This window comes from Vulpes lagopus, chromosome 2 (genome assembly GCF_018345385.1).
Source record: "Vulpes lagopus strain Blue_001 chromosome 2, ASM1834538v1, whole genome shotgun sequence".
NCBI classification, from domain to species: Eukaryota; Metazoa; Chordata; class Mammalia; order Carnivora; family Canidae; genus Vulpes; species Vulpes lagopus.
The window spans coordinates 127,162,611-127,186,865 of record NC_054825.1 but is presented as its reverse complement, the minus strand read 5'-3'; the positions used below and the strand labels follow the sequence as shown (position 1 = coordinate 127,186,865).

Genomic DNA, 24,255 nt, shown 5'->3' with positions numbered 1-24,255 from the left:
TGTAATGGTCACTCAAGCAGTTGTTCAAAGTTTATGGTAAAGGGCATTAAAAAGCCAGCAATCAAGGCTTGCTGCCCTCAGGGGGTATCTTTTTCCTATGCTAGGGGTCTTTTTATTCCCAGAGAGGCCACACTGCCACTCCCAAATGCACTCAAAGGAGAGAAACTGTTTCTCCTCATGTGACCCAAGGGGATCCTTAAACCACACTGCCTGGTCCTGGGTCTCCACCCTCCTTCCCCACCAGAGCTAGTATGGACCTCCAAACTTCAGACTTTGCACTCCACTGCTTATAAAAAAAACTTGCAGTTTAGCCCCTATCCTTTTCCCAGCAAATATTTTTTGGGAATAGTTTATCTTGTACAATCCCCTAAATGCTGATTCTCTTTCTTTTTTTTTAAATAAATTTATATTTTATTGGTGTTCAATTTGCCAACATACAGAATAACACCCAGTGCTCATCCCGTCAAGTGCCCCCCTCAGTGCCCATCACCCATTCATCCCCCACCCCCCGCCCTCCTCCCCTTCCACCACCCTTGTTCGTTTCCCAGACTTAGGAGTCTTTATGTTCTGTCTCCCTTTCTGATATTTCCTACCCATCTCTTCACCCTTCCCTTCTATTCCCTTTCACTATTATTTATATTCCCCAAATGAATGAGAACATACAAAGTTTGTCCTTCTCGATTGACTTACTTCACTCAGCATCATACCCTCCAGTTCCATCCACGTCGAAGCAAATGGTGGGTATTTGTCGTTTCTAATGGCTGAGGAATATTCCATTGTATACATAAACCACATCTTCTTTATCCATTCATTTTTCGATGGACACCGAGGCTCCTTCCACAGTTTGGCTATAGTGGACATTGCTGCTATAAACATCATGGTACAGGTGTCCCGGCATTTCATAGCATCTGTATCTTTGGGGTAAATCCCCAACAGTGCAATTGCTGGGTCATAGGACAGGTCTATTTTTAACTCTTTGAGGAACCTCCACACAGTTTACCAGAGTGGCTGCACCAGTTCACATTCCCACCAACAGTGTAAGAGGGTTCCCTTTCTCCGCATCCTCTCTAACATTTGTGGTTTCCTGCCTTGTTAATTTTCCCTATTCTCACTGGTGTGAGGTGGTATCCCATTGTGCTTTTGATTTGTATTTCCCTGATGGCAAGTGATGCAGAGCATTTTCTCATGTGCATGTTGGCCATGTCTATGTCTTCCTCTGTGAGATTTCTTTTCATGTCTTTTGCCCATTTCATGATTGGATTGTTTGTTTCTTTGGTGTTGAGTTTAATAAGTTCTTTATAGATCTTGGAAACTGCCCTTTATCTGAAACGACATTTGCAAATATCTTCTCCCATTCTGTAGGTTGTCTTTTAGTTTTGTTGACTGTATCCTTTGCTGTGCAAAAGCTTCTTATCTTGAGGCAGTCCCAATAGTTCATTTTTGCTTTTGTTTCTTTTGCCTTCGTGGATGTATCTTGCAGGAAGTTACTGTGGCCGAGTTCAAAGAGGGTGTTCCTGTGTTCTCCTCTAGGATTTTGATGGAATCTTGTATCACATTTAGATCTTTCATCCATTTTGAGTTTATCTTTGTGTATGGTGAAAGAGAGTGGTCTAGTTTCATACTTCTGCATGTGGCTGTCCAATTTTCCCAGCACCATTTATTGAAGAGACTGTCTTTCCTCCAGTGGATAGTCTTTCCTCCTTTATCGAATGTTAGTTGACCATAAAGTTGAGGGTCCACTTCTGGATTCTCTATTCTGTTCCATTGATCTATGTGTCTGTTTTTGTGCCAGTACCATGCTGTCTTGATGACCACAGCTTTGTAGTACAACCTGAAATCTGGCATTGTGATGCCCCCAGCTATGGTTTTCTTTTTTAAAATTCCCCAGGCTATTCGGGGTCTTTTCTGATTCCACACAAATCTTAAAATAATTTGTTCTAACTCTCTGAAGAAAGTCCATGGTATTTTGATAGGGATTGCATTAAATGTGTAAATTGCCCTGGGTAATATTGACATTCTCACAATATTAATTCTGCCAATCCATGAGCATGGAATTTTTTCCATCTCTTTGTGTCTTCCTCAATTTCTTTCAGAAGTGTTCTGTAGTTTTTAGGGTATAGATCCTATACCTCTTTGGTTAGGTTTATTCTTAGGTATCTTATGCTTTTGGGTGCAATTGTAAATGGGATTGACTCCTTAATTTCTCTTTCTTCAGTCTCATTGTTACTGTATAGAAATGCCACTGATTTCTGGGCATTGATTTTGTATCCTGCCATGCTGCCAAATTGCTGTATGTGTTCTAGCAATCTTGGGGTGGAGTCTTTTGGGTTTTCTATGTAGAGTATCATGTCATCGGTGAAGAGGGAGAGTTTGACTTCTTCTTTGCCAATTTGAATGCCTTTTATGTCTTTTTGTTGTCTGATTCCTGAGGCGAGGACTTCCAGTACTATGTTGAATAGCAGTGGCGAGAGTGGACATCCCTGTCTTGTTCCTGATCTTAGGGGAAAGGCTCCCACTGCTTCCCCATTGAGAAAGATATTTCCTGTGGGCTTTTCATAGATGGCTTTTAAGATGTTGAGGAATGTCCCCTCTATCCCTACACTCTGAAGAGTTTTGATCAGGAATGGATGCTGTATTTTGTCAAATGCTTTCTCTGCATCTAATGAGAGGATCATATGATTCTTGTTTTTTCTCTTGCTTGTATGATGAATCACATTGATTGTTTTACGAGTGCTGAACCAGCCTTGTGTCGGGGGATAAATACTACTTGGTCATGGAGAATAATTTTCTTAATGTACTGTTGGATCCTATTGGCTAGTATCTTGTTGAGAATTTTTGCATCCGTGTTCATCAGGGTTATTGGTGTATAATTCTCCTTTTAGGTGGGGTCTTTGTCTGGTTTTGGAATTAAGGTGATGCTGGCCTCATAGAACAAATTTGGAAGTACTCCATCTCTTTCTATCTTTCCAAACAGCTTTAGTAGAATAGGTATGATTTCTTCTTTAAACGTTTGATAGAATTCCCCTGGGAAGCCATCTGGCCCTGGACTTTTGTGTCTTGGGAGGTTTTTGATGACTGCTTCAATTTCCTCCCTGGTTATTGGCCTGTTCAGGTTTTCTGTTTCTTCCTGTTCCAGTTTTGGTAGTTTGTGGGTTTCCAGGAATGCATCCATTTCTTCTAGATTGCCTAATTTATTGGCGTAGAGCTGTTCATAATATGTTTTTAAAATCGTTTGTATTTCCTTGGTGTTGGTAGTGATCTCTCCTTTCTCATTCATGATTTTATTAATTTCAGTCTTCTCTCTCTTCTTTTTAATAAGGCTGACTAATGGTTTATCTATCTTATTAATTCTCTCAAAGAACCAACTCCTGGTTCTGTTGATCTGTTCCACAGTTCTTCTGGTCTCGATTTTGTTGAGTTCTGCTCGAATCTTAATTAACTCTCTTCTTCTGCTGGGTGTAGGGTCCATCTGCTGTTTTTTTTCTCTAGCTCCTTTATGTGTAAGGTTACCTTTTGTATTTGAGTTCTTTCCAGTTTTTGGATGGATGCTTGTATTGTGATGTATTTCCCCCTCAGGACTGCTTTTGCCATATCCCAAAGATTTTGAACGGTTGTATCTTCATTATCATTAGTTTCCATGAATCTTTTAAATTCTTCCTCAATTTCCTGGTTGACCCTTTCATCTTTTAGCAGGATGGTCCTTAACCTCCACGAGTTTGAAGTCCTTCCAAACTTCTTGTTGTGATTTAATTCTAATTCAATGCATTATGGTCTGAGAATATACAGGGGACTATCCCGATCTTTTGGTATTGGTTCAGACCTGATTTGTGACTCAGTATGTGGTCTATTCTGGAGAAAGTTCCATGTGCACTTGAGAAGAATGTGTATTCAGTTGAGTTTGGATGTAAAGTTCTGTAGATATCTGTGAAATCCATCTGGTCCAGTGTATCATTTAAAGCTCTCGTTTCTTTGGAGCTGTTGTGCTTAGAAGACCTTTTGAGGGTAGAAAGAGCTAGATTGAAGTCACCAAGTATAAGTGTATTATTATCTAACTATTTCTTCACTTTGGTTATTAATTGGTTTAAATATTTGGCAGCTCCCACATTCGGGGCATATATATTGAGGATTGTTAAGTCCTCTTGTTGGATAGATCCTTTAAGTATGATAGAGTGTCCCTCTTCGTCTCTCACTACAGTCTTCGGGGTAAATTTTAGTTTATCTCATATAAGGATGGCTACGCCTGCTTTCTTTTGCAGACCCTTGTTTTGTTTGTTTGTTTTTAATAAATTAATTTTTATTGGTGTTCAATTTACCAACATACAGAATAACACCCAGTGCTCATCCCGACAAGTGTCCCCCTCAGTGCCCGTCACCCATTCACCCCTACCCCGTGCCCTCCTCCCCTTCCACCAGCCCTAGTTCATTTCCCAGAGTTCGGAGTCTTTATGTTCTGTGTCCCTTCCTGATATTACCCACACATTTCTTCTCCCTTCCCTTATATTCCCTTTCACTATTGTTTATATTCCCCCAATGAATGAGAACATACACTGTTTGTCCTTCTCTGACTGACTTACTTCACTCAGCATAATACTTTGAGGACCATTTGAATGGTAAATGGTTCTCCAACCTTTTATTTTCAGGTTGTAGGTGTTCTTCTGTCTAAAATGAGTCTCTTGTAGACAGCAAATAGATGGGTCCTGATTTTTTATCCAGTCTGAAACCCTGCACCTTTTGATGGGGTCATTAAACCCGTTCACGTTCAGAGTTACTATTGACAGATATGAGTTTAGTGTCATCATGATATCTATTCAGTCCTTGTTTTTGTGGATTGTTCCACTGAGCTTCTTCTTAAAGGGGAATTTTAAGAGTCCCCCTTAAAATTTCTTGCAGAGCTGGTTTGGAGGTCACATATTCTTTCAGTTCCTGCCTGTCTTGGAAGCTCTTTATCTCTCCTTCCATTCTGAATGAGATCCTTGCTGGATAAAGTATTCTTGGTTGCAGGTTCTTCTCATTTAGGACCCTGAATATATCCTGCCAGCCCTTTCTGTCCTGCCAGGTCTCGGTGGAGAGGTCTGCTGTTACCCTAATACTCCTTCCCATAAAAGTCAGTGATTTCTTGTCTCTTGCTGCTTTAAGGATCTTGTCTTTATCTTTGGAATTTGCAACCTTCACTGTTAAATGTCAAGGTGTTGAATGGTTTTTATTGATTTTAGGGGGGCCTCTCTCTATTTCCTGGATCTGAGTGCCTGTTTCCCTTCCCAGATTAGGAAAGTTTTCAGCTAGGATTTGTTCAAATACATATTCTGGACTTCTGTCCCTTTTGGCGCCCTCGGGAACCCTGATTAAACGTAGGATTTTCTTCCTCAGGCTGTTGTTTATTTCCCTTAATCTGTCTTCATGGTCTTTTAATTGTTTGTCTCTTTTTTCCTCAGTTTCCTTCTTTGCCATCAACTTGTCTTCTATGTCACTCCCTGGTTCTTCCACCTCGTTAACCCTCCTTGTTAGGACTTCTGGTTTGGTTTGCATCTCATTCAATTGATTTTTAATTTCTCCCTGATTGGATCTAAATTCTGCAGTCATGAAGTCTCTTGAGTCCTTTATGCTTTTTTCTAGAGCCACCAGTAGCTGTATAACAGTGCTTCTGAATTGGCTTTCTGACATTGAATTGTAATCCAGATTTTGTAACTCTGTGGGAGAGAGGACTGTTTCTGATTCTTTCTTTTGAGGTAAGGTTTTCCTTCTAGTCATTTTGCTCAGTGCAGACTGGCCAAAAACAAGTTATATTGGGAAAAGGAGAAAAAGAGAGGAGAGAAAGAAGGAAAGAAAAGGGAAAAACAAAAAAGAAAAAAGGAAGAAAAAAGGAAAAAAGAGAAGAAAAAGAGAAAGAAAAAGAAAGAAGGGGAAAAAAAGGGTGGGGGAAGCAATCATAAATCAAAAAGAAAAAAAAAAACATGGGGGAATATCTTCTGATTCTGTATACTTTAAGTCCCTTGACTTTCCCTAGAACTTGTCCGTCTAGCTGGTCTTCTGGGGGAGGGGCCTCTTGTGCTGATTTTCAGGTGTTAGCACTTGGGGGAGCTGCTCTGCCCCTGCCTGGTGCACGGCTCAGGGGGGTTGTTTACCCCGTGAGGCCCCAGGAGGAACAACCCCAGTGGCGGGGCTAGCTCTGGAGCCCTGGATTCAGCCCCCGCAGTAACTCCAGAGCTCTCCGTCTGCAGGGCCTGGAGGCTCCGGGGGCGGGGCCGCTGATCTGCTCAGCTCTGGGCAGGAGCATCCTCGCTGTCCTGGGCCCTCCCGGCCTCTGCCTGTCCCGGGGGGAGGCCGGATCCTGGGCTGTGTCCCGGCGCCCTGTGCTCTGGGGCCTGCGCTGTTGGATTCGCGCTCCCGCCCCGCAGCCCCCTCCGCTGAGCCGCCGCCCGAGCCCCTCCGAGCTGCTCCGGGTCCCGCAGTGCGCGCTGCAGCCCTTAGGGAGCTCGGCGCACTCTCCCCGGGGCGCAGGTGCCTGTTAGTGTCCCAGGGAGCCCGAGGGCATCCCCGCCCTCCTGGGTCCTGCTCTAACTCCCTGCAAGTCCCTTTCCGCGGGGAAGGTTGGTGCAGCTCCTGCTTCTCCGGGACAGGGCTCTCCTGTCCTGGGGACACTTGCCCCGGCCTCAGCCCGGCTCCTCGCGGGGCCCCTCCCCCTTGGAGGCCTTTTGTTTCTTTATTTCTTTTTTCCCGTCTTCCTACCTTGATAGAAGCACGAACTCTTCTCACTGTAGCATTCCAGCTGTTCTCTCTTTAAATCTCAGTCCGAATTCGTAGATTTTCAGGATGATTGGAAAGTTATCTAGGTAATTTGGTGGGGACAGGTGACTTGGGGACCCTACTCTTCCGGCATCTTGCCCCTCCTCCTGATTCTCTTTCTCTCTCTCTCTCTCTTTCTCTTTCTCTCTCTCTCGCTCTTCCCTCAGTGATCAGTTTCCCCTTTGCAATACCCACACTTCCTTTCTCCCCCAAATCAACTCTCTGCCACTCCTACCTTCCATGATGTGTCTGTTTTTTCAACCTCTAGTTGTGGATTTTTGCTTTCTCAGTCCTCAGATCAATTTCTTGTCTGTTCAAAATGATTTGATATTTATCTAGCTGTGTTCTAGGGATCAGAGAAGCTTGGATACCCTTACTCCTCTGCCATCTTAACTTCTCCCCTCTTTTTTCTTTTTGATAATTCTGGCTAGGGGTTTATCAATTTTATTAACTTTTTTCAAAGATCCAGCTCCTGGTTTCATTGATCTGCTCTATTCTTTATTATTCTCTTCCTTCTGCTGGCTTTAGTCTTTATTTTTTGTTCTGCATTTTTGTTTTTTTGGGTTCCTTTTGGTTTAAGGTAGTTTAAGATTTTTCTAGCTTCTTTTTTTTTTTTTAGATTTTTTAAAAATTTATTTATTCAGAGAGAGAGAGAGAGAGAGAGAGAGAGGCAGAGACACAGGCAGAGGAAGAAGCAGGCTCCACACGGGGAGCCCAACATTGGACTCCATTCCGGGTCTCCAGGATCACACCCCAGGCTGCAGGCGGCGCTAAACCGCGGCGCCACCGGGGCTGCCCAGATTTTTCTAGCTTCTTAAATATAAACCTCAGCTCTTTGAAAAATACTGTTAGGAATATGAAAAAACATAAGCGGAAGGAAAATATCTATAAATCATTTATCTTAGGAAAAATTTTTATAAAATATATATAACTCTTCAAATCAGTAAGAAGTTACTTTTTTTCCAGGTGAGTAACAATGTCACAATTGAAGAATAAAATTAAACTCTGTAGTTAAAGAAAAAACTTAAAAAGTAAAATGGGAAAAAGATCAAACAAGCACTTCACCAAAAAGGAACATGAAAGGAATACCTGAGTGGCTAAGTGAGTTGATGACCTGACTCTTGATTTTGGCTCAGTTCGTGATTTGGGGTAATGGGATTGAACCCCATGTCCGACTCTGTGCTCACCATGGAGTTCGCTTGTCCCTCTGCCTCTTCTCCTCCCTCACATTCTTTCTCAAAGAAGTAAATAAAATCTTTTTTTTTTAAAAAAAAGGATACAAAACATAGAAAAACATAATCATTATTAGACATGAGGAAAATCAAATTAAAACTACAATGAAATACCATTACAAACTAATATAATGGCTCAAATAAAAAGCCTGTAATCATTAAATGCTTGTGAAGAGTCAGAGGAGCTAGAACCCTCACGTGCTGCTAATATAAATGAAAACTGGTACAGCCATTTTGAAAAAGTTTGATAGTTTATTAAGTTAAAATATACTTATTATGAGACCCAGCAATCCCATTCACTCCTTGGTATTAACTCAAGAGAATGAAGATGTATGTCCACACATAGAAATCTGTATATAAGTGTTTATGGCTGGAAATAATCCAAATATGTATCAAGTGGTGAATGGATAAATAAACTGTGAAATAGCCATATAAAAGATCACGACTCTTCAATAAAAATAAATTAACTGAAACTTGGACCTGAGACCAAATGAATGGCACTGCCTTTGAGTTCCAGATCTGTCAAATAGGTAGCCCTGGACATTGCACTGACACTTTAAGACCCAATTTCTCTAAAGTTTTAAATGAGTCAGAAGTAGATGAGCATGGAAATGCTTCATGAACAATCATTATGAGATTCCACGAGGTAAGGATAACATCACTAGTACCACATGTGGTGATGGACACATGTGACAGCAGCATCTGTAAAGCACAGGGCTATTTAGGGAAAGTGGAGGCAGAATTTCTTCCTTCTTCCTGCTTAAGGCTATCCTCAGACCTCACTCTCAAAAGTTCTCCGATGAAGTGGCCTTTCCTGAGTAACCTACCCCCAGGCCAACCCAGCTTACCTTGCTCTTCTGAAGGCTGGCCCAAAGTCCTCACTGTCACACAATGTTGTGGCTTCTGAATGTGGTAGAATCACCAAGTCTGGCTCATTCTTGACAGGGGGATCAAGAACTGCTTCTGGCTGTACTGACCTTTGTGGGCTCTTTGTCTCTACTCTGAAACTCTGGAGAGAGGTCTAAAGTGAAGGGGTGCTCTTTTCCAGGGAAGACATTCCTATCTAGAATCCCTTTGCTTTCTGCTTCACAAGAGCTACTTTGCTCTAAAATGAAGGACCTGTCACAAATCGGGTCTGAACCGATACCAAAAGATCGGGATAGTCCCCTGTATATTCTCAGACCATAATGCCTTGAAATTAGAACTTAATCACAACAAGAAGTTTGGAAGGACCACAAACACGTGGAGGTTAAGGACCATCCTGCTAAAAGATGAAAAGGTCAACCAGGAAATTAAGGAAGAATTAAAAAGATTCATGGAAACTAATGAGAATGAAGATACAACCGTTCAAAATCTTTGAGATGCAGCAAAAGCAGTCCTGAGGGGGAAATACATCGCAATACAAGCATCCATTCAAAAACTGGAAAGAACTCAAATTCAAAAGCTCACCATACACATAAAGAAACTAGAGAAAAAGCAACAAATAGACCCCACCCCCAGCAGAAGAAGAGAGTTAATTAAAATTCGAGCAGAACTAAATGAAATCGAGACCAAAAGAACTGTGGAACAGATCAACAGAACCAGGAGTTGGTTCTTTGAAAGAATTATAGATAAACCATTAGCCAGCCTTATTAAAAAGAAGAGAGAGAAGACTGAAATTAATAAAATCATGAATGAGAAAGGAGAGATCACTACCAACACCAAGGAAATACAAACAATTTTAAAAACATATTATGAACAGCTCTACACCAATAAATTAGGAAAACTAGAAGAAATGGACGCATTCCTGGAAACCCACAAACTACCAAAACTGGAGCAGGAAGAAATAGAAAACCTGAACAGGCCAATAACCAGGGAGGAAATTGAAGCAGTCATCAAAAACCTCCCAAGACACAAGAGTCCAGGGCCAGATGGCTTCTCAGGGGAATTCTATCAAACGTTTAAAGAAGAAATCATACCTATTCTACTAAAGCTGTTTGGAAAGATAGAAAGAGATGGAGTACTTCCAAATTCGTTCTATGAGGCCAGCATCACCTTAATTCCAAAACCAGACAAAGATCCCACCAAAAAGGAGAATTACAGACCAATATCCCTGATGAACATGGATGCAAAAATTCTCAACAAGATACTAGTCAATAGGATCCAACAACACATTAAGAAAATTATTCACCATGACCAAGTAGGATTTATCCCCGGGACACAAGGCTGGTTCAACACTCGTAAAACCATCAATGTGATTCATCATATCAGCAAGAGAAAAACCAAGAACCGTATGATACTCTCATTAGATGCAGAGAAAGCATTTGACAAAATACAGCATCCATTCCTGATCAAAACCCTTCAGAGTGTTGGGATAGAGGGAACTTTCCTCAACATCTTAAAAGCCATTTACGAAAATCCCACAGCAAATATCATTCTCATTGGGGAAGCACTGTGAGCCTTTCCCCTAAGATCAGGAACAAGACAGGGATGTCTACTCTCACCACTGCTGTTCAACATAGTTCTGGAAGTCCTCGCCTCAGCAATCAGACAACAAAAAGACATTAAAGGCATTCAAATTGGCAAAAAGAAGTCAAACTCTCCCTCTTTGCCGATGACATGATACTCTACATAGAAAACCCAAAAGCCCCCAAGATTGCTAGAACTCATAGAGCAATTTGGTAGCGTGGCAGGATACAAAATCAATGCCCAGAAATCAATGGCATTTCTATACACTAACAATGAGACTGAAGAAAGAGAAATTAAGGAGTCAATCCCATTTACAATTGCACCCAAAAGCATAAGATACCTAGGAATAAACCTAACCAAAGAGGTAAAAGATCTATACCCTAAAAACAATAGAACACTTCTGAAAGAAATTGAGGAAGACACAAAGAGATGGAAAAATATTCCATGCTCATGGATTGGCAGAATTAATATTGTAAAAATGTCAATGTTACCCAGGGCAATTTACACATTTAATGCAATCCCTATCAAAATACCATGGACTTTCTTCAGAAAGTTAGAACAAATTATTTTAAGATTTGTGTGGAATCAGAAAAGACCCCGAATAGCCAGGGGAATTTTAAAAAAGATGCTGATGGGGGCATCACAATGCCAGATTTCAGGTTGTACTACAAAGCTGTGGTCATCAAGACAGTGTGGTACTGGCACAAAAACAGACACATAGATCAATGGAACAGAATAGAGAACCCAGAAGTGGACCCTGAAATGTATGATCATCTAATATTTGATAAAGGAGGAAAGACTATCCACGGGAAGAAAGACAGTCTCTTCAATAAATGGTGCTGGGAAAATTGGACATCCACATGCAGAAGAATGAAACTGGACCACTCTCTTTCACCATACACAAAGATAAACTCAAAATGGATGAGAGATCTAAATGTGAGACAAGAGTCCATCAAAATCATAGAAGAGAACGCAGGCAACACCCTTTTTGAACTCGGCCACAGTAACTTCTTGCAAGATACATCCACGAAGGCAAAAGAAACAAAAGCAAAAATGAACTATTGGGACTTCATCAAGATAAGAAGCTTTTGCACAGCAAAGGATACAGTCAACAAAACTAAAAGACAACCTACAGAATGGGAGAAGATATTTGCAAATGACATATCAGATAAAGGGCTAGTTTCCAAAATCTATAAAGAACTTATTAAACTCAACACCAAAGAAACAAACAATCCAATCATGAAATGGGCAAAAGACATGAAGAGAAATCTCACAGAGGAAGACATGGACATGGCCAACAAGCACATGAGAAAATGCTCTGCATCACTTGCCATCAGGGAAATACAAATCAAAAGCACAATGAGATACCACCTCACACCAGTGAGAATGGGGAAAATTAACAAGGCAGGAAACAACAAATGTTGGAGAGGATGCGGAGAAAAGGGAACCCTCTTACACTGTTGGTGGGAATGTGAACTGGTGCAGCCACTCTGGAAACCTGTGTGGAGGTTCCTCAAAGAGTTAAAAATAGACCTGCCCTACGACCCAGCAATTGCACTGTTGGGGATTTACCCCAAAGATTCAGATGCAATGAAACGTCGGGACACCTGCACCCCGATGTTTCTATCAGCAATGGCCACAATAGCCAAACTGTGGAAGGAGCCTCGGTGTCCATCGAAAGATGAATGGATAAAGAAGATGTGGTTTATGTATACAATGGAATATTACTCAGCCATTAGAAACGACAAATACCCACCATTTGCTTCAACGTGGATGGAACTAGAGGGTATTATGCTGAGTGAAATAAGTCAATCGGAGAAGGACAAACAGTGTATGTTCTCATTCATTTGGGGAATATAAATAATAGTGAAAGGGAATATAAAGGAAGGGAAAAGAAATGTTGGGAAATATCAGGAAGGGAGATAGAACATAAAGACTCCTAACCCTGGGAAACGAACTAGGGGTGGTGGAAGGGGAGGAGGGCGGGTGTTGGAGGGGAATGGGTGACAGGCACTGAGGTGGACACTTGACGGGATGAGCACTGGGTGTTTTTCTGTATGTTGGTAAATTGAACACCAATAAAAATTAATTTAAAAAAAAATAAAATGAAGGACCTGGACCCTGAGGAACTAATTTTAAAGTCTCAAAGCTTACTGTCTTGGAGTTCACTATAATCTCAGACTGAAAACATAGCCTGCCAGTGCATCAGGGTCTAGGAGGGTCTGTTTGACTCAGGGATAAAAGGGACCCCAGAAATCCCAGAAGACATTTGCCAAGTGGTAGATTCTATCTACATTCACTTCCCATTATATCCTTGGCAATTTGGGGACAGGTCACTCTGCTAAGTACTCTGAAGGCTGCAGCGCTGGTTTTAAGCAGATGTGATATTTACACAATGCCTGAGGCAGGAAGTGAAGCTCGCCTGCCCTTGAATCCAGATTCCTTCACTGCTAGCTTTTGACCTAGGCACATCACTGCACCAATCCGAGCAAATAGTTATACCGATATCAGAGAATGGTTGTGAGGTTTATACAAGTCATCCAATGAAAGGAATAAAGTGTCTTCTAAATCTAACAAGTTGTCACTTATTCAGGGCTTAGTACCCTGAACTAGTCTATTTGATTTACAACTTAGACTTATCTAAGTTTCAAAACAACACCATAAAGCAATTATTATTAATATCCTCATTGTCTGTTGAGAAACTTCTTACCCATGTTCCTTTTCTAGGCCTTGCTTACAGGTGGCATCTGGAATTTATCCTGGTCTTTCTGGCTCCAACACAGACCCACCGCAGCTGCTTTCTGGCAAGCTCACAGTCTGCAAAATAAATACAATTTCCCTTCCGGCCACCAACAGGGCCTTTTCTCAGGTTGTGCTGCAGGGTGTGTGTGTGGGGGGGGGGGGGGGGGGGCGCAAGGTCCTCACACTTTCTGGCCTGCGCTGAACACCTGCTCCTTACATGGGCTCAGCCCCATCTGCACCTGGGAGCCTGATTCTGGAGGTAGAGCCCAGGGTGTCTCTAAGACTTCCTGCTTCTGCCCTCTGGGTCACAAGCCCGTTCCTCTCAAAAATTCACAGGTCGATCCATCTGGTAGCATGAGCCAGCCAGACCCACGATCACTTTTGCTTTAAGCCTCCAAGGCTAGACACTTAGAACCCGCCTCTGCAAGCTCCTTTCTCAGTCCCTCCCAATCCAGTGAGGCTGGTGTGGACCCCTGGGCCTGCGGAGGGCAGCGGGCGGCGGGCGGAGCTCTGCAGGTGCTCACAGGTGCCCTCAGCCCTCCTCTGGCCCGCAGCGCCACTCGGCTCCATTGCAGTCACGGCGTACCCCGGAGTCCCGAGGCTTGGCGCACCCTTTTGCCCTGCTGCTCCGAGTCCTGGGACGTCCTCCCGCCTACTCCTTCCTGGGGGCCTTGTGGGCGCGGATCTGCACATCCTCCCGTCTCAATAGGTGGGGTCTGGAGATGGTCCTCCCTGCCGCGGCGTCTCGGGCCAGCGTGAAGGGAGTCTGGATTTACTCGGATTGGGAAAGGAGTAGTCTTTGTTGGACAGTTCCCGAGGGTCATGCACATATCCCCTTAATCAGACTTTTTTATCTTTGCAAAAATGGACCTTAAGTCGTGTTGGCTCTTTATGGGAAGGTCAAAAAATTTTATTTTCCATAAACAGTGCAATTGGTTTATTAAGAATCAAATACCCTTCTTTTTAATGAAATACAGCTTTCTGGGGGCACCTGGGTAGCTCAGTGAATTAAGCCTGTGCCTTTGGCTCAGGTCATGATCTCAGGGTTCTGGGATGGAGCCCCCTTATGGGTCCCCCTCCCCCAGTTCAGCAAGGAGTCTGCTTATCCCTCTCCCTCTGCCCCTCCCAGCTCTCTCTCAAATAAATAAATAAAATCTTTAAAAATAAATAAATAAATAAATATAGCTTTCTGGATAAAAAATCCTTGAACTTGTAAATGCAGAAGCTAAATATGAGAGTATAAGAAATAATCAGCCCAACTACATTTAATTGTTTTGTAATAAGCTTTGCAACTTGATATTTTATTGTCCTTATGCTCTGTGCTAAACAAGACTTATTTTTTAAACACTTGAGTTACACTTGTTTATTTTTAAAGGTAAATATATCTAAATGTTTCTTCCTTTTTTTTAAGATTTTTATTTATTTATTCATGAGAGACACACAGAGAGAGAGGCAGAGAGAGAGGCAGGCTCCATGCAGGGAGCCTGATGTGGGACTCGATTCTGGGACTCCAGGATCACGCCCTGGGCCAAAGCCAGGTGCTTTACCGCTGAGCCAGCCAGGTGCCCCTATTTAAATGTTTCTTTTGAAAATGCAAATACTTGCTCAATTTGATGAAAATTCAGCAGTGATGATGGGATAATGGAAGCTAGCTCCCTCCTTTCTATCTCATCTTCCAAATAAAACCAATATTAACTGATGCTTAACTCTAGACTTTATGCTAAAGCTAACAATGGATTTTTAAAAAGGCATGATTCCTACTTATTTACAATTTGTTTTTACACTTAAAGTTATCTGGTCAGTCTTTGTAGGACTAAATCATTCTTTTTTGCATTGTAGGGGCATATCATGCTTATTCAATCAATCTCTTTGTGGTTCATGTTTAGATTGTTTCTAGTTTTCACTATTATAAAGAATACATAACAAGCGTCATCATCCATGTATCTTTTGCATATATATGTGATTTTTTTTGGCACAAATACCTGAATGGTAGATTTGCTCAATTAAAATGTGTACATGTTGACTGGCACTGAGGAGGGCACTTGATGGGATGAGCACTGGGTGTTATACTATATGTTTCAATAAAAAATAAAATGTGTATATGTTAAATACTTGTTAAATGCAAAGTCTTCAGAAAGGTTATTCCCCAGATTAATTTTAACAGCAGATATCATGCATTTTTGAAAACTGATTATTAATGATGCTTAAATTAAAAATGTTTTATTGGACAGAAAGTGGATGAAACACATATTCATTCGACAAACATTTGTTGAAAACCTACAGTGTGACAGACCTCATTCCAGATGCTGGAATAATAAGCAATACAAGTCTGCACTCTTGTGTAGTATTTGATCAGGATTGCTGTGGTCAATTAAGAAACAATGGGATACTTAAGGAGATATAATAAAAAAATATGTGCAGGGTTGGTGAGTCATCTATTACTAGTGACAGCAGGGAGCCATTACCACCACAAGAACTACCGTGGAGGCAGAAACTATTACTACATCCTGGCAGAAAAGACTGCACCAAAGGGAGCCTTACAAAGAGAAACATATTCATGGCCAACTTTTGGCTCAGTATAAGGAGCCAAAGGTATAAACATCCATATTTCATTTGCTTTCCACCATCTCATAATGTATCCCCTAATGAGCATTTACATCTCCTCACTCTGTGCCATTCTTAGAAATGCATCCACATAGTCTCCTCTGGAGTTCCTTGCTAATTTTGCAGTTATATTTTTTCCTAGCCCTGGAATACCAATCAACTCACTGAGCCATTGGTCATGAATCAGTGTGATTCTTAATATGTCTCCTTTTGTGCTTGTTTTGGCAGCACATATACTAAAATTGGAACAATACACAAGGAGATTAGCATTGCCCTGCACAAGGATGACATGCAAATTCATGAAGTATTCCTTATTTATTTATTTATTTATCTATTTATATTTTTAAATATTTTATTTATTTGTTCATTAGAGACAGAGAGAGAGGCAGAGAGAGAAGCAGACTCTTTGCAGGGAACCTGATGCGGAACTCAGTCCCAGGACCCCAGGATCATGCCCTGAGCCAAAGGTAGATGCTCTACCTCCTGAGCCACCCAGGCATCCCCCTCTTTTTAAAAAATGATTTTATGTATTCCATATTTAAAACAAAAGCAAAACAATACACATCTCCTTCCATATAAAGTGGACAGCCAAATATACTTCTCAAAAATCCTGCCCATAGGGAGAATTTTTCTGTACCAGAGTCTTTCATGGTCACCCCTGAATGGAGCTGTAATACAGTCATTCTCTTCTAGATGATGCTACCACACCTTGCAGATGATATATTTATAACCCAAGGAGGGCTCTTTTTTCTTCCTGTGGAAATGTCAAATGTTTATGGTGGACTTCCCATGGGGAGGATACATGGAGGATTATGTATTGGGGAAGTAGGAATATGTACCATGTGAATGTGAACCACTTGCTTATACAGTTTGCTTATACCTTCTGGTCTTGCACCTACCATCCCATTTAACAAAGGAATAGCCTTGCACACATCTAATATTTTGATTCAGTGAAATTGATTATCATGTTCATGATAGATATTTTGGGTCATTTTGCTATCCTGTGTTTAGGGAGTTTAGTCTCTATTGGGATCCAGTAGCAAATCAGAAGCTGCTTTTCAAATGGAGGATAGATATCATGAAGTGAAGGCATACCTTACTCCAAAATTCTGGGAACCTGAGCTATATTGAGTCTTCCAATCTATGAACATAGTCTGACTCTCCATTTATTTAGGGCTTTGATATTTTAATAAACATTTTGAATTTTTTGCCATACTGATCCTGCATATGTTTTATTAGATTTCTTTTAATTTTTTGGAGCAATTGTAAACAGTACTACATTTAAAATTTTCATTTCCAATTTTTTCCCTAATTTATAGAAGTATGATTTATAGAAGTATGATCTTTCTAAACTCAATAGTTTTAGAAATGTTTGGTAGACTTCTTGGGATTTTTTTATGTAGACAATCATATACTCTGCAAATAAGATACATTTGTTTCTTTCTTTCCAAATTATATGCCTTTGTTTTGTTTTGTTTTCTTGTGTTATTTAAATGGTCAGGATCTGTACTATGTAAATTGTTTTAGGGAGAGTGAACACTCTTCCCTGGCTCTTAATTTTAGGAGGAAAAACATTGAGACTCTAGCCATTTACTGTGCTGTTAGCATTGGTAATTTTGTGGTTCTTTATCAAATTGAGGAAGTTTCCTTTTATTTCTAGTTTGCTGGGAGTTGTTATTATGAATGGATATTGGATTTGGTCAAGTGCTTTTTCTGCATCAACTGATCTGAGTATATGGTTTTTCTTCTGTAGTCTGTCAAAATTGTAGATTATATGGATTGATTTTCATATATTGAGCCAGCCTTGTTTTTGTGGTATAAATCATACCTGGTAGTGGCAATCTTTCCACATATTTATGGACATGATTTACTTATATTTTGTTGAAAACTCGTGTGTTTTGTTCCAAAGATAAATTGAACTGTAGTCTTTTTTTTTTTTTTTTGATACTGTCTTTGTTTGACTTTGATATTGGCCTTATAAAGTTGGGAAGTGTTCCCTCCACTTTTGTCTTCTGGAAGGGTTTGTGTTGAATTGGTGTTATTTCATCTTTTCCCCCAGCTCTGAGTATACATATACATTGTAAAATAATCATCACAATCAAGTTATTTAAGATATCCATTACCTCATATAGTTACTATCTCTTTCTTTCTCTTTTTCTTTCTTTCTTTCTTTCTTTCTTTCTTTCTTTCTTTCTTTCTTTCTTTCTTTCTTCTTTCTTTCTTTCTTCTCTCATGTGGTGAGAACACTTAAAATTTACTCTCATAACAAATTTTGAGTACACAGTACAGATTTGTTAACTATAGTCATATTGCTGTATATTAGATATCTGGAACTCATTCATCGTGCATAACTGAAATTTTGCACCCCTTGATCAACATCCCCCCATCTCCCCTCTCCCCCTGGCAACCATAATTCTTACTTTCTGCTTCTATGAACTTGACTAGATTCCATATGTCATTTTATCTTAAATGTTTGCTATATTTACAAGTGAAGAAAACTTTGGAGATTTCCATTTCAGGCAGGTTTTAAACTACATATTCAGTTTATTTAATGTAAAACTAAATGATCTATTTCATCTTGGGTGAGTTTTGTGTTTGTGGTTTTCAAGGAATTGGACCATTTTGTGTAAGTTGTTGAATTTCTATGTATATACTTGTTTGTATTTTTCACTTATTATCCTTTTAAAGTCTGCAGGTTGTGTAGTTAGAATTCCTCTTTTATTCCTGATGTTTATAAATTGTATCTTCCCTTTATATGTGTCAGCCTTGCTAGAAATTTATCAATTTTATTTGTCTTTTCAAAAAACCAAAACTATTAGTTTGATTTTCTCTTTGGTTTTTGTGGTTTTAATTTTATTGACTCCTCCTCTTATTGTTATCATTCTCTTTCTTCTAGTTTTCTGTTTATTTTGTCCTTCTTTTTCTATTTTCTTGTGGTAGAAGCTTAGATTGTGGATTTGAGGCTTTTTCTTTTCTAATATAAACATTTATTTATTCTGATCATATATTAACAGAGATCTAAAAATAATAAGAAAGATCATATCCATATTAAAAGTATTCAGAATTTTATTAGCCAACTATTTGACATTTATGTCAAGTGATTGAAAAATAGATAAAAATGGACATAAATTCATGTAGATTAGTCCATTTATGTCTTAAGATTCTATATACTTATACAAAGAAAGAGATTTAAAAAAAAAAAAAAAGAAAGAGATTTTAAAGGCTATGAGAGGACACCTGCACCCCGATGTTTCTATCAGCAATGGCCACAATAGCCAAACTGTGGAAGGAGCCTCGGTGTCCATCGAAAGATGAATGGATAAAGAAGATGTGGTTTATGTATACAATGGAATATTACTCAGCAATTAGAAACGACAAATACCCACCATTTGCTTCAACGTGGATGGAACTGGAGGGTATTATGCTGAGTGAAATAAGTCAATCGGAGAAGGACAAACAGTGTATGTTCTCATTCATTTGGGGAATATGAATAATAGTGAAAGAGAATATAAAGGAAGGGAAAAGAAATGTTGGAAATATCAGGAAGGGAGACAGAACATAAAGACTCCTAACTCTGGGAAACGAACTAGGGGTGGTGGAAGGGGAGGGGGGCGGGGTGTTGGAGGGGAATGGGTGACGGGCACTGAGAGGGACACTTGACTGGGATGAGCACTGGATGTTATTCTATATGTTGGCAAATTGAACACCAATAAAAAATAAATATATAAAAAAATTGGGCATTTCTAAAAGAAAGATAGGCTTCCTCTAATCAGGGATTTTGAGTTATCCTTTGATTCTCAATTACAGAAATTACATTAATATATTGATGAGCATATTCTTTTTATTTTATTTTTTTCCTATTTCATTTTAAAAGATGACTTTCATTACGTATTTTAATCTCTATTCCTTGTAAACTATGGAGCCACCAAGTCTCTGATTGAAAAAACAATCATAAAAACATTGTTAAAAGGCATCAATCTTTTGTTCTCAGTCACGTGGCCTGAGTTTTATGTTTGTTTTAACTGCATGCATATTTATTTTTATTATGTGTCATTGTGAAATGTCAGTGCTATTACAGAAATTTTTAATTCAAAAAGCACATTTCATTCTTACACTCATGTCCCAAAAACTCCAGCTGAAATTTTTCCTTTACTATAATTATCACCACTGAACTTGTAGGATGGATGGCTTAAATCAGTCATTGGCTCAGTATGAGAATTCTCTCTTCTGTTTGTATAACATATGAACATATGTGATCACTTGAATCATGAAGGAACAATACAGAGAGAATACCAATTAGTTCTTCTGAGAAGAATGGGGATTAGGAGATGGAGAATGGAAAAAGTGATAGGATTCTGAGAATATGACAAGAGTGAAAGCAGAGTTGATTGATTACTCTGAATTGCCACATTAAAAAAGGTAGAGCAACTATATAACAAAGCAAGACTAAACATTAAACATCAAAAACAAATTTATAAAAATAAAAAGATGGTAAAGATATCTCCACAAGTCCCACAATATGAGTTGTATCGACAAACCCCCTACCTACTAGTAGTCTGTGCAGGAAGAAGCAAGGAAAGCAATGAGATGGGACAGTTGGAGAATAGCAGCTCTGAAAGGAGATTTATTGTCTCCAGAACCACATAAGGGGCGTGTGTTAAGGAGGATGAAAAGGGATAGAGCAGTATAGCTTCTATGAACTCTGAACTAACTTGCCAGGGTTCCCTTTTTAGGACAAGGTCCCACACTGAGAAGAAATTGCTTATAGTGGAATCAAAATCAAGCCGTTCCAGAACGGATGATGGAAAGAGAAAAGTTAGATTAATGTGAGAAGGGAGAATAAAGATAGGACATTTCAGAAAGCAAAGCCACAGTATATTTGAACTCTACACACAAGAGAGAAGGTAGTGTTGGAGGGGCTAGGATTCCATACTTATCTGGAATTTCATAGGTCTGATCTCCCCCTCATGATAGTATTAATGGAATCAAGTATTGAGCTGAGGTTCCACTTCCACACGGTGGCATTGAAACTTCACAAGCTAGTACAAGGCAGAAACAATTAGTTAGGCTTCATTTCTCCTGCCTCTGTCATCAAGGCCCATTGGGGAGCTGACCCTCCACCTTACCTGGCATCAATGAGGATGAATAGAGTGGTACAAGGAGGGATAGTTGACAACCTGCTTCTCCTCTCCCATCATGTCAGTGGGGCCCAGTGGAGACCTGACCTTCCACCCCTACCCATAGTAGTAACAAAGTGGTGTCAGTCAGCCTTCTACTCTGCCCACTTTCCCACAGTGGAGGCAGTAGAGCCAAGCAGTGAGCAGCTCATACAACTCTACTCAGAGTCCACAGGTGGTGTGAGTCAGTGCACTTTTGCCAGAAAGGTGACAATGAGGTGAAGAGGGACCTGAATTTTCACCCCACCCATCTCTAACAAAGCAGTGTGAGTCAGTGCCCCATTTTGGCCAGGAAGTTTTGGAGGAGCCTGACAGGGTGTTAGCCCTTGCTAGCCCTGACTCACCTTGCCCTTGCACTATACCTGCTAAAAGAGATTAAATAAGATCCATAGTCTAATATAATACACAAAATATCTAGGACTTAGCAAAGCACTCATCATACCAATCACAACAGGAATGAGAAAGAGACAATGAACAGACACCAACATCAAGATAAATTAGATACTAGAATTATCTGACAAGGGTTTTTAAGAACCCACTATAATACTTCAACAAACAGCTACAATTTTTTGGAAACAAATGAAAAAATAGAAAATCTAATGCAAGAAATATAAATTATAAAAAGATAGCAAATGCAAATTAGAGAACTGAAAAGCATAGTAATCAAAGTGAAAAATTTGCTGTATAAGTTCAATAGTAGAATTGCCGTAACAGAAGACAGATTCTGACAATCTTAAGACAGATCAAAAGAATTTATCCAATGTGAGCAACAGAAAGAAAAAAAAAAGGCAAAAAAAAAAAAAAGCATCTCAAGGATGTTTAGGGCAAAAACAAAAGGGTGAACAGTGCTGTCAGAAGCCCAGGAAGAGAGGAGAGGGAGTGCAACTCAAAAAATATTTGAAAAAAATAATGTCTGAAACTTTTCAAATTTGGAAAAAGAAATATACCTACAGATTCAAGATCTCCAATGATTCAAATGATCTCCAAACAGGATAAATTCAAAGAAATCCATACTAGGACACATTGTAATTAAATTTTTGAAAACTAAGGACAAAGAAAAAAATCTTGAAAACATCCAGAGAGAAACAACCTATTTTAATAGCAGTATATTTCTAATCTGTAACCCTGGGGACAGAAAGTAGTGAAGGAAAAAACTTCAAGCCAGAATTCTATATCCTGTAAAAATATCCTTCAAAAATGAAGGAGAAAATCACAACACTAGCAGATGAAATAATACTAAGAATTTTATGCTAACAACCTTACTCTTTAAAAAATGGCTAAAAAGGGGCACCTGGGTAGCTCAGTGTCTGCCTTCAACTAAGATCATGATTCCAGTGTACTAGGATTGAGCTCTCAAGTCAGGTTTCCTGCTCAGCCAGGAGACTGCTTCTGCCTTTGCCCCTCCCCCACACTCATACTCTTTTTCTTAAATAAATGAATAAAATCTTTGAAAAAAATTAAAATTAAAAATAGCTAAAGAAATCCCTCTAAAAGAAGGTCTTGGAACTTCAGAGATGAAAGAACATCAAAATAGGTAAAAACAGGGGTAAATACACAAGACTATTCAAACTTTTATGAATTTCTTATATTATATTTGGTTGTTGATACCACCTCATAGGGTATTTGAAATATAGGTAAGAAATACAATAATTATATTTTAAAAATGTGTGTGCATGTAAAGGGATCTAAATAGAAATAAGGTTTCTATACCTCACTTGAAAGGGTTAAACATCAATATTAGTACGCTGTAATAAGTCACCCATATATATAGGAACACCTAAAGCAATGGCTAAGAAAGTTATATGAAGCTATATACTCAGAATAAGTAAATCAAGGTAGAATTTTTTTTTGATCTGTAAGAGGAGGAGGAGGGTGATTTTTATTTATTTTTATTTATTTAGTTTTTAAATTTAGATTCAATTTGCCAACATCTAGTACATCATTAGTTTCTGATGTAGTGTTCAATAATTCATCAGCTTCATATAACACTCAATTTTCATCACATCACATGCCCTCCTTAATGCCAGTCACCCAGTTACTCCATCCCACCCCCCCAACCCAACTCACTTTCAGCAACTTTCACTTTGTTTCCCAAAATTAAGAGTCTCTCATGGTTTTTTTTTTTTTCCTCTCTGATTTTTTTTCCTGTTCAGTTTCCCCTCTTTCCCTTATGGGCCCTGTCACTATTTCTTATATTCTGTATTTGAGTGAAACTGTATGATAATTATCTTTCTCTGATTGACATATTTCACTTAGCATAAAACACCCCGGGTCTACCCACATCGATGTAAATGGTAGGTAGTCATTTCTTTTTTTCTTTTTTTTTTTTTTTTAGGTAGTCATTTCTAATGGCTGAGTAATATATATATATATTCTCACTTCTTTATCCATTCATCTGCCAAAGGACATTTTGGGTCCTTCCACAGTTTGGCTATTGTGGACATTGCTGCTATGAATATTGGGGTGCAGATGCCCCTTTGTTTCACTATATCTGTATCTATACCCAATTGTTCAATTGCTGGGTTACAGGGTAGCTTTATTTTTAACTTCTTGAGGAATATCCATACTGTTTTCCAGAGTGGCTGCACCAGCTGGTGTTCACCTTAAGGTAAAATCTTAATGTTCAAATAACCGACAAGGTAAAAAAAGTGAAATGGGAACAAGAAACACACGAAGCAAATAATAAAATGGGAGTAGCAGTCCTAACAGAATTGTGTTAAATATAAATAGTTTAAATGCACTAATTAAAAGGCAGAGATGACTTCTGGGAAAGCTGACACAGAAGGAGAACCTTAAAATCACCTGTCCCATGAATACAACTAGATAACATTCATATCAGTGCAAATGACCCAGAAAATGACCTGAAGACTGGCAAAACAGACTCTCCACAGCTAAATATAGAGAAGAGGGCACATGCAAGAGGGAAGGATGGGCAGAGACACAGTTAGGAGCCAAATGGACCACAGGAATGTCCCTGGGAGGCAGAAATGCTACAGACATCAAGAGGTGAAAGAAACAGGTGCCCATACCAGGGAGGCCGCATGAGAAAAATGAATTTCCTGATTTCTTACAATCCATTAAAACCTGGAACTTTAAAAATCAGTGGGTTTGGCTCTGGGAGAGCTGGGAGGGTGAGAAGAAACTGAGTCTCTACCCTTAAAGAGACAGCATAACAAAGATCCCACAGAGATAGAGTCTAGAAGCAGCAGTTTGAAAATGCCTGAGGCATATGGTAGGGGGATTTCTTTACTCATCTCACAGCATGCACT

General features: G+C 39.6%; 1 non-coding gene across 1 annotated transcript; it reads left to right on the top strand.

Annotated features, from left to right (window-relative positions):
- Nucleotides 1-16,021: 16,021 nt before the first annotated feature.
- Nucleotides 16,022-16,128, top strand: LOC121485923. The gene has a single exon (XR_005986426.1). It is a non-coding gene; the product is annotated as a U6 spliceosomal RNA (small nuclear RNA).
- Nucleotides 16,129-24,255: the final 8,127 nt, after the last annotated feature.